At 42.2% G+C, this 12,140-nt stretch overlaps 1 long non-coding RNA gene across 1 annotated transcript; it reads right to left on the bottom strand.

Moving 5' to 3' along the window:
- Positions 1–682: 682 nt before the first annotated feature.
- On the bottom strand, positions 683–11,878 carry LOC310764960. Its single transcript, XR_014549384.1, has 4 exons — positions 11,344–11,878; positions 5,485–5,573; positions 4,717–4,757; positions 683–935 (listed from the first exon to the last, which is right to left on the bottom strand). It is a non-coding gene; the product is annotated as an uncharacterized lncRNA (long non-coding RNA).
- Positions 11,879–12,140: the final 262 nt, after the last annotated feature.

Genomic DNA, 12,140 nt, shown 5'->3' on the forward strand with positions numbered 1-12,140 from the left:
GAAGTGTGACTGGCCCAAGGTCACCCAGCAGCTGCATGTGGAGGAGTGGAGACGCGAACCTGGTTCCTCAGATTGCAAATCTACCGCTCTTAACCACTACACCACACAAGGTTTGAAAAGGGATGCAACTTAAGAAAAGAAAACTTGGGAGCTGGAGAAACAAACAGCACAATGAAGACTGAGTATGCTCAGTGGGCATGGTATGCTGACATGCTGTTGGGGAGAGGAATGGAAAACTGGATGGGGAAAGGGTAATGGAATGGAGTGTCCTGAAAAAGGGTATGGCTGAATGGCTAGAATCCTAAAGAGAAGTACTCCATACTCCATAGCATTTTGTCGCAGATTCCATTTGTAAACACCCCCATGGACACCTGCATCCACAGGGGCTGCAGTCATGTGAACCTCCTTATCCGCATCAATCTCCCTTGCTGGATCACAGCAATTATGCACATGTGTAAGCTGATTTATGATATACCTCTTGGGGATGAAGGAAATTTAATAAATGTGTTGAGGATGTTTGGGAAAACCCTTTTGTTCTTTTTATATTTTAAAGCAGAATTGGGTGGTTCAAAATCACGAACTTTTCATTGCAAATATAAAATAATGTGCCCACACGTGTCAGGAGCAGTTAAATATCTAAAATCAGCTCTTACTTTTGAATCAGCTATTTTACACTGTTGCATCAATGCAAGGACATTTTATTATCCACAGATTTCATTCCAATCCAGTTATTATGGTTTACTGGAAGCTCTACAAAAAATGAGGAGTAACAGCTGGAATGCTACTGGTGGACATCTCATGCTGGGAATGATCAATTGCATCATAAAGGGCTTTTTAAGTCTTCTGTTCTGGCTGTACAGGAGATGGACATCAACTTTTAGTGGTTTTTCGCTTCCTGAAAGTCTTGCATACTTGAACTCTTCCATGTGGCAAAACTACGTGCAAAAAGAGAAAAAGATGATTGACAGTCTATCAACACGGAAATAAAGAAATTTCATAGTATATACAAATAAATTATTTTTGCAGTCTTCTATAGAAAGAAATGTGCTTTGGAAAAGCAAATATTAACTCGTCTTAACTGATATTCAGCATATGGTATTTTTTCTAGCTGGAATTGTTGAATATGTATTAATGTTGATTGTGATTAATATTAGAAGAGACCTTTGCTAAAACTCAGCACACAGTTGAACACAGTTTTCAAAAGTGAGGGGCCCATACTGGATAGTTGCTTTAAAGGCCTGGGTGGACAGAAAGGTATTCATTTGATTCTGAAGGTGTGGAAGTTTGGGCGCGACTCAGCCTGCTGAGAAGGGTTTGCGTGGGTTAAGACAGAGAGACAAACTAGGGACCTCCAGATTCTATCCATGTAACTTCATGGCTATGCCAACTTCTCTCTATCTCATTAATGAGATAGGTCTCATAGGTCTTTGTTTGCTGCGTCTTTACAACTTCCTGCTTCTCCTCACAGTCTTTCTCTGGATCTCTACCAGACTACCAGACTTCTAGAGGACATCTGAAGGCAGCCCTGTTTAGGGAAGCTTTTAATGTTTAATAGACTATTGTATTTTAATATTCTGTTGGAAGCCACCCAGCGTGGCTGGGGAAACCCAGCCAGATGGGCAGGGGTATGAATAAATTATTATTATTATTATTATTATTATTATTATTATTATTATTATTCTCGAGGTGATATGTCATCTTACATCTATCTTCTGAGAACAAAGAGGAAAGCATGGTTTCTTTGTTTCTCCAACTGGATAGTTAACTAGGACTGTAGAACCCTTTCATACCCTCCAACATTTTCCCCATGAAAATAGGGATGGCCTAAGGAAAATCAGAATATATCGGGATCAAATCAGAAACCAGGATGGCCTCTGTAAATATGGGACTTTGTGGGTCTGCCCTTTCCTATCAAGAATGTACTTCTTTTAATAAACTTTGCCTTCTTATGCCATGCCAAGTCTCAATCTGAATACCATTCAACTCTAGTTGTCCTCAAAGCAAGGATTTGTTTAGCTAAAGTTATGCTGCTGCATAAAAGCCCTATATGCAATCAGAAGAGACCACATAGATGGCATCAGGCACACTGCCCTGAGCACACTGTTGCATAATCTGAGTGCTTGTTGTTGTTTAGTCGTTTAGTCGTGTCCGACTCTTCGTGACCCCATGGACCAGAGCACGCCAGGCACTCCTGTCTTCCACTGCCTCCCGCAGTTTGGTCAAACTCATGCTGGTAGCTTCGAAAACACTGTCCAACCATCTCGTCCTCTGTCGTCCCCTTCTCCTTGTGCCCTCAATCTTTCCCAACATTGGGGTCTTTTCCAGGGAGTCTTCTCTTCTCATGAGGTGGAGTGCTACTACCTAGCTAAGGTGCTCTAAAGACATCATCTTTGGTGGAGATACCAACCACCTCTGTAATGGAGGGTCTGTCAGGAGTATTGCAGTGGGCCAGCAGACTACTTTCCAAAGTCATAGTCCTACCAATAACCAAAACACATATTGGCCTGCATGAATGAGCTCAAAAGTTCAAGTTGATGTGTTTCAGAATAACCAACTATGCATGCTGCATACATTTTTAAAAAAGTCTATGGAATTCATGGGCCATTATTCTTTGTAGTGCCCCCCCCCATCTTTAATATTATGGGATAAAGCCCGCACAGAGAAATTACACGCACAAATGTTGGGAAAATGGAGTGTTTGAAATCAATTCTAATGTTAAATGCAAAGGACATCCTTGGCTCATTAAGTAAAAATATCTCATTTAATGAGCAGGAAAGCACTGGAGCACACTGAACCTTGACACAAAGCAAATTATTTAAGTGATAAATTAAATTTTATGGGGAATGTAAAAGTTAATAATACTCTGGAGTAAGGTAATAAATGCAGAGGTGTAACTAACATCACTGACTGCTTTACTTACAAACATGCCATATGTACTCAGTTACTTGCAAAGGTAATAAAAAGAAGACATGGCACAAATTTTGGGCAGTGAAGACTTGTGTCTCCTTCCCAAGCAACTTCTGTGTTTCTAGCAACATCGTTCATTTTCCCTTTTCTTCTTTACTTTTCATTCTCCCCTCCCCCAAAATTTTTTTTGTCTTGTTATCATAAAAGCTAACAGTGCAATATTACACATCTATATAGAATTTATTCCAATGATGACAGCCTTAGTTTACCTTCTGATGTCTGATCTGGAAAGAGAATAACTGCAAGTGAGCTGCTTCTGAAATGGTCTTCAGAAGGACCACTTAGCCCAGCTGAAAAAGCCAGTGGTTCATGAGTCATTAGAAAACTACGGTATACACGTTTCTCAGAGTTTAGGAGTCCTAAATGTCATGTTGTGACATTGGGTCTGGTGAGAAGACAACCATTTTTATGATTTTTTTTTCAACAACTAAAGAGATCTCTATAATAGCTTTTCATGACAGGTGGTTACTGCTGGGTAGGGTTAGGAACAAATGGTAGTTGGATGTAGCCAGCTTGAGGTTTTGCAGCTATCAGAGGAGCTCTGAAGGCATGCTGCTTGCTTATCTGCTCAGGGCCTGCTCTCCCATGCTCTACTGATATATTTGTAAATAAAACAATACTGTTTAAATGTCATAAGTCTCAAGGACATCCTCATCTCAAGATACTGAGCCTGGAAGAATGTGGTTGGTGCTGCATCTGGATCATATTTGCAACCTTATCAACTGACACAAACATAATGGGAGAATGCAAAGTTCCCAGAAAGTGATACGTGACCCCTGGACTACAGTCACTATTGTTAGAAAGGAGGTGGCCGGATTGGTTCTGACTCTCACCTTTGACAAAAATGTCCAACAGTGCAGAAGTTCTGGAACATGATAGATATACATAATAGGTATTTCTCAACATCTGCATGCAACAGCAAAGTCACATATAGTACACAACTGAAAGTCTCCCAAGCAACCTTCTAAACAGCACTGAATTTCGTAAAATTCCAGACTCCGTGATTATGTTTAAGAAAGTGCAATAAAGCAATGAATTAAATTTTTAATAACAACACCATGGTTTCCATTTAACCTCCTGACTCGAAATCTGTCAAGCTTCAGGGATTGTCAAACCTGTAAATTTCAGGTTTATCCTAATACACGCATCTTTGCAAAGCCACTTTCACTAATATAATTCATTTTTATACACACTTTATCCCCAGCGTATGCATTTTATGTGGGTTTACTTAATACGCATTGTTTCAGCAGGACAACTGCATTGCAAAATTCAGAGAATTGCACATTTCAAATGGTTTCTGATGTTTGCTTTGAATATTGTTTTGGAAAGTTGGAATTAGGTAAACTCACCTAATTTCTCCCCTTTCCCTATTTCTGATCACATTCCAGTCAAATACAAATGCATATTATTATTTTTCCTAATGATGATTTGACAATAAAAGTACAACTGTCCTCCCATATACATTTACCTGGAAGTAAGTCCCATTGAACCCAGCAGGGGCTCCTTCTGAATAGACATATTCACTAATTAGTGGAGTTTTCTGAGTGTTTTACTCTAAGCTAACCCTTGATATCCTAAGGACTAATCAATAAGTTTCCTTTTCTTCTTCTTAATTAGTGGTCTTGTAGTGGTATGTGTGTTTTCCCTTTTTCCTTGCCTGTGTTTATTAAAAAAAAATTCATCTAAATTGTAGCAGCATTCAATATCACAAGATGTTAATGTCCAAAGATGGCAGGGGCATGGCCTCACCTGAGTGGATGATAATCGGCAGTGCCTCATTCTAAGATCTCCTGTTGGAGGACATTAAAAACCATGAGGACTAGAAACCAACTCTTCAAAAATAAACAAGATATTATGATGATTTTGCACACAGAATCATCAAATTGTAGAGTTGGGAGATACCCCGAGGGCCATCTAGTCCAACCCCCTGCAATCCAGTTCTTTCCTGTTCCTCGGGGAACAGATGCGCACCTGTGCAGAAAGAGCACCACTGTCCAGTGATGTTTGTTGTATCACACCATGCCCATTGGCGCGAATGAAATTTAGCATGATATGTCAGTAAAGGTAAAGGTAAAGGGACCCCTGACCATTAGGTCCAGTCGTGGCCGACTCTGGGGTTGCGGCGCTCATCTCGCTTTATTGGCCGAGGGAGCCGGCGTACAGCTTCCGGGTCATGTGGCCAGCATGACTAAGCCGCTTCTGGCAAACCAGAGCAGCGCACGGAAACGCCGTTTACCTTCCCGCTGGAGCGGTACCTATTTATCTACTTGCACTTTGACGTGCTTTCGAACTGCTAGGTTGGCAGGAGCAGGGACCGAGCAACGGGAGCTCACCCCGTCGCAGGGAATCGAACCGCCGACCTTCTGATCGGCACGTCCTATGCTCTGTGATTTAACCCACAGCACCACCCACGTCCCCGACATGTCAGTATATCCGTCAAAAAGCCACCACAGTTCCATAATGCAACAGCTACTGCAGTGTGAAACAAACATTAACAAGTGGGACAGAAGCACTTACACAGTGTTTCTCACATCTGAATGTACCCTCCATAGAATCATAGAGTTGTAGATTTGGAAGGGACCCTGAGGATCATCTAGTCCGACTGCCTGCAATGCAGGAATCTCAGCTAAAGCATCCATGACAGATGGCCATCCAACCTCTGCTTACAAACCTCCAAGGAAGGAGAGTCCAAAACCTCCCAAGGGAGACCGCTCCACTGTCTAATACAGTGGTTCCCAACCTGTGGGTCCCCAGATGTTGTTGGACTACAACTCCCATCATCCCTGACCACTGATCATGCTGGCTAGGAATGATGGGAGTTGTAGTCCAACAACATCTGGGGACCCACAGGTTGAGATACACTGGTCTAATAGCTTTTGCTGTCAGCAAGTCCTTTCTGATGTTTAGTCAGAATCTCCTTTCTTTTAACTTGAATCCATTGGCTTGTGTCCTACCTTCCAAAGCAAGAGAAAACAAGCTTGCTCCGCCTTCCACCTGACAGCCCTTTAGATACTTGAAGATAGCTATCATATCTCCTCTTTTCCAGGCTCCCTCAACCATTGCTCATAAGGCTTGGCTTCCAGACCCTCGATCATCTTGGTTGCCCTACATGATGCAGGCCCGCCGTTGCCTAGACTTTTCCCCTTTCCTACTGCCTCCCTTTCTTCAGGGGAAAAAAAAGCCAATAGTGTTCTTAATCATGTGTAGATTAAAAGATGGAATCGCACAAGTTAGCTGCTTATATATTTCCCGAATCGCACAACCAGATTTGTTTTACACAGCAGTCGCGTGGAAAGCATCCTGCAGAGATATGCGCACACAAGGGACTGGCAAGAAAAGGCAGCGCTAGCCACATGATTTAAATTAATTAAGGCAGCACTGATGCCTCCAAAAGAGGCTGCATTAGCGTTTTGACTCTTTGCTGGGGGAAAGCTATAATTTACATGTACAATATCCTTTCACGTTGCCTATTAATTACATCTACAGTGTCTCTGTTTACAAGCAATCCATTTGAAAACATATGCTGCAATAATTAAAATGTTATTATGCTGACAGCGCCTTTCTGGAGGAACTTGTAACATCTGTATTGACCGTGATAAGCATTGATTATCTCAAGTGATATAAATATTTGGGGAGCTAATAACAATCAGGTAGGAATTCAGTTCATGCTATAGGCAGCAGAAATAAATTACAGGAAGCCTACATCAAAGCCGCCTCCTGCATAAGTTTGTTTTGATACTTAATGGCTCCCAATAAAGCACACAGAGAGAAAACTCTTTGGAGATTTAACGCATAAGGAAGTGCCTTAAGGAAACTTCCCATCCTGTTGGCATCTAGCATTTCAGTACATCTGTAGAAGCTTACATACATGGTGAAGTTAGGAAGCTGGGGTGGAAAGTAAAATTAGGACCCCCGGTAAAAAAAAATAGAAACAAACCCAATCCAAACTCACACACTCACAAAGATTTTCTTTGAATAGGGTGGGGTATGTGATCCTAATGGCATGAAAGTATGCAGACTCAATAAGTATAGGAGAGATCAGGATTGCACCCGCCAGCCTCTTCCCTGGCCTACAAGCAGGGATTCAGTTCACATTTAAAGGCAAACCTTCCTGCTTTGCATTTTCTGAAACAAGACCTGAACCAAAACACAGGCGCCTTCGAAATACACACTTCTCTGGATTTTAGAATGCAGTCCTCCAGCCCAGTGATGTGTAAAAAGTGTGTATACTAGTGAAAATTGACCATATAGATTTACCGTATTTTTTGCTCTATAAGACGCACTTTTCTCCTCTTAAAAATTAAGCTGAAATGTGTGCGCGTCTTATGGAGCGAATGCAGGCTGCGCAGCTAAGCCAGAAGCCAGAACAGTGAGAGGGATCGTGCGCAGCACTCCCTCTCGCTGTTCTAGCTTCTGGCTTAGCCGCGCGAAGCCTCTTCAGGGCACAGGGAGCCTTCATTCTGCTGCCCTGAGGAGGCTTCACACAGCTATCCCTGGCTTTTGCGGGAGGTGAGGGAAGGGACAGAGGGCAGCCCCTCAGGAGGGAGAAGCCTGCAAGTGCCACACACACACTCCACGCGGCTCGTGAAAGGGAGCGCTGAGCAGAGCCTGGGATGCATACAGGCTCTGCTCAGCGCTCCCTTTAAATAATATTTTTTTCTTGTATTCCCCCTCTAAAAACTAGGTGTGTCTTATGGTCAGGTGCGTCTTATGGAGCAAAAAATACGGTATATAGCAGTGAAAATAACATACTCAAAATGCATTACATTGGGGAAATTGGTTTGCAAAAATGTGTGTATTTGGGGAAATTGCATAGGTTGCCAAAGGCTGCATCTTGGAATATAATCCACATGTGCTCTTCTTTCGTTTCTTTTAGTTTTTAATGTCTTCTTTTTACATTCTTGGCTGGTGTCTTTCCCACCATCCTACCTCACAACCCACTGTGAGTCAGGCATTATCTTATCTTCTTTATAACCACAGCACAGTCACAGTTTTTCCATGATGCTTGTTAACAGTTTGTACTATTCAGAAATGCACAGATTAAGCATCTCCCACTATTATTTTGTCCTTGTTTCTTTCAGACCAATGCCCGGTGTTTTTCCCCCAAAGCAGCCAGAATGGGAAAAAGAAAGAAAGACATTGCAATCACAATAGCATGAGCTAATGCTTTGCAGACACAACAATAGCTGATACTTGCACCTTACATAAACTACATTTAATTACCTTTGGGTTGCTTGTTTCATTCAAAAACATTCATTTACAGCTGCAAATACTTTAAAGAGACTTCTACAGTATATTGCACTGGACTCCATGATAATATGTTATATTACTTGTTCTTCTAGCACAGGGAAGTATTGTTATTTTAATTATTTTTATTGATTTTTGTAAGAAATGGAAACTATTACAGTTTGCTTAATAGCAGTTTAAACAACCCATCTTGGTTCACTAATAAACTGAACTGAACTTTAGTTTGACATTAGGACTCGTTTAGTATTATTATTATTACTACTATTTTACATTAAAGAAATTAGGTGTTGGGTAGCCAGAATCTCTTGGGGAAACAACAGCAAAATTAACTGAAACATCTCATCCAGAAGGGGACTGTGGTTTTAACTGATAACGGTTGGCAAAGAAATCTTAAGCCTAGGATACTGCCAGAACTTATTTAACTTAAACCAGCATAAATTACTCCCATTGAAACTGTTCAGTACTGCCAGCTGAACCATCCTACGGCTGGTGGAGGGAAAATAAGCCTTTTAATCAGAGTTGAATTACACCACCATTTTTGCCAGAGTAAGTTATGCCTGATGGTCAGATCATGTGACCAAGCTCAACTGAGTTAGGATCCAGGGTAACTTCTACCCTGCCTGGTCCAACCCACACCTCTTCCATGGAACACCCAATTAACATGCCTAACACTTCATCTATGCCCCATATATAAGCAGATAGAGTCTTGGGTGCTTTTGATGCCTAGGGGTGATATGAAAATAACAGCCATCCCCAAGGCTACCAAAGTTAGTGGGATCCAGATATATTGTTTTCCCCAATCCTGCCTCATTACACTTCATGTACACTTCATGTACATTCCAAACACTTCATGTATGGAAGTGAGAGCTGGACCATAAAGAAGGCTGATCGACGAAGAATTGATGCTTTTGAATTATGGTGCTGGAGGAGACTCCTGAGAGTCCCATGGACTGCAAGAAGATCAAACCTCTCCATTCTGAAGGAAATCAGCCCTGAGTGCTCATTGGAAGGACAGACCCTGAAGCTGAGGCTCCAATACTTTGGCCACCTCATGAGAAGAGAAGACTCCCTGGAAAAGACTCTGATGTTGGGAAAGATTGAGGGCACAAGGAGAAGGGGACGACAGAGGGCGAGATGGTTGGACAGTGTTCTCGAAGCTACCAATATTAGTTTGACCAAACTGCGGGAGGCAGTGGAAGACAGGAGTGCCTGGCATGCTCTGGTCCATGGGGTCACGAAGAGTCGGACACGACTAAACGACTAAACAACAACAACAAGAGCCTAGGGCTTGCCAATCAAAAGGTCGGCGGTTCGAATCCCCGCGACGGGGTGAGCTCCTGTTGCTCGGTCCCTGCTCCTGACAACCTAGCAGTTCAAAAGCACGTCAAAGTTTGCAAGGAGAGAAATAGGTACCGCTCCGGCAGAAAGGTAAAGTGTTTCCGAGCACTGCTCTGGTTTGCCAGAAGCTGTCTGTGGACAAACGCCGGCTCCCTCAGCCAGTAAAGCGACATAAGCGCCGCAACCCCAGAGTCGTCCACGATTGGACCTAACGGTCAGGGGTCCCTTTACCTTTACCTTTAAGAGGAATGAAAGAATGTTTTCTTGAGTGCGAGGAGAACCCTCTGCATGAGTTTAGAGTGAGGCAACCACCCCAGGCAGCTCATAAAAGCATTGCAGGGTGGGGGGGGGGGAGAAGTTAGCTATTTATTTTATTACGTGGCATTTTTACCGCCAGGGAGCAAAAAAAAAGTGCTTGTGGGATTTCAGCAGTTCTGTGCCAGGCAATGTATGGTGTTGGTTGATGGGTAGCATTTCCTGGTATTCAGAACTACGCAAGTCATATCAAATGTTAAGGGCATATCAAATGCCTTAAAATGTTATCACGACAAGATAGATTCACCTTATTATGGCTATACTTTGCATTCATGGAATTTGCTCTACTGTGCTAGTTACCAGCGCCCAACCTGAGCATTTTATTGCTATTGGGAGAGGGTCTGTTTTGAAAAGTGGGGATCAGGACCCTTGCCCTTCTTGGCTGAGAAAAATTTAGCAGTGAGGGGGCAGCTGGCAGAGCCAGGAAGGTTATTAATGCTGCCATGAAGGAGAAATGATTTTGCACAGAAGCATTTATCCCAGGCATTCCCCAACTCGGCCCTCCAGATGTTTTGGGACTACAATTACCATCATCCTTGACCACTGGTCCTGTTAGCTAGAGATGATGGGAGTTGTAGTCCCCAAACATCTGGAGGACCAAGTTGGGGGGTGCCTGATTTAGCCCAAGAAACAAAATGAATGAAAACAAGTTATGGCAACCCTAAATCTTACCACCTAAGATCTTTCCACCTGGATAAAAGAGCCACTGCGGTTGGGCAGTTAGAGTTGGGGATGGGGACTGCAGAGTCCCAACTTCAAATCCCAAGCCAGCCATGAAGCTCAATGGGTGACCTTGGGTCTGTTGCCATCTCCCAGCCTAATCTACCTTACAAGATTGTTGTGATGACAAAATGAGTGGGAACCATGTGCCTTGGAAGAAACATAGGAAATACAATACAATTTTTTAAATGCCATTTGTTGAAGTGTTCTTCTTCTCTAGCCCCTCCAAAATACACTGTATACATCCTGGAAGCTTGTGCAACATTTTAAAACATTTCAGAACAACTCTTATTTAGATAGTTTCTAACAATATTTTTGTAAGCAGTCCAACTGATTGAAAAGGTCTGATTGAAAAGAAAAAGAAAGGAAAACTGTGGTAAATGCCCAAAAACAAAAGAGAGACAAAATAAGGGGGGGAGTGAAAAATTAAAAATTAAAGAAAGTGTAACAGGCTGTTCTAGTGACCTTGATGTAAAATAATCCATTTAGCTGCCAGCAGCTTTCCTGCTATTCATTCTCATAGTCTGTCTGTGGGTAACTGTGGCAGAAGGAAATTTGTGAAAACATAATTATGTCTTTGTCCCTCTTTTTAAAATAATGATGATGGTGATAAAAAAAATTGAGGGCACTTGGACCATTGCATTGCAAAACCTCTTTGCACTGTCACTGTAAAAAGAAGCATAATTTGTACACAAGGATAAATTTTTCATGCTTCTATCAAACATTAATAATAAAGGTTTTAATATTTATTGTTACCCGTGGCCAAAGACTCTGAGTTCCCGCTCCAGTCGGGTTGACACTTCGAAATAGGGATTGCCTTTGGGTATGACTGATTGGGATGGTGTTCGTGATAGGGATTCCCCTTCGGAATATCACACTGGTCCTCAGTTCTGCTTAATCTTCTTAATATTCACTTTTACATATTCATCTGTAATCAGCCTTTATCTGGAATTCTAATGTGTTCTCAATTTATTTTTCCTCTTTGTTTTAATGCTGGCACAATCCACTCTGGAGAAACACCCCCCCCCCCATCTTCATCAGGGCTTGTTCCATCTTCATATTAAAATGACCCTCCGTGCTGCATCGATTTCCACAGGGCTGTGTTTCTCCCCGCTGAAAACTATCACCAAAGTTTCACTTCGTTCCAAAGCACATAAAGGCTTTTTCTGTGATATTCAAAGGTGGATTGTTGTTTTTCTAATGCCTGAGCAGTTGTTTTGACCACCACAGGGTGGACTGCGAGATTTTGGCATCCTCCCCCATGGTGGCCAAGCAACTGTTCAAAGTAACAGGAAAGATACAGTGCCAGAGGGAGGATGGCTCAGGGGAGTTAAGATAGGCTGCGACTTTGACCTCCAGGTCATTGTTCTGAATACGACCCAGGAAATGGAGAGATCAAAAGTTACTGCCATCTGACAGCTGGTGCTCTAGCTCAAAAACATTGCATGTTCTGTGGGATAGTATCATGTCATTTCCACCCCTGCATTTATCTTTTCAGTTTTCCAAATGAAATACATGCAACACCAACAAATATTTTAAATGTTCAGAAATAT

Source organism: Podarcis filfolensis (genome assembly GCF_964270895.1).
Source record: "Podarcis filfolensis genome assembly, chromosome: 6".
NCBI lineage: Eukaryota > Metazoa > Chordata > Lepidosauria > Squamata > Lacertidae > Podarcis > Podarcis filfolensis.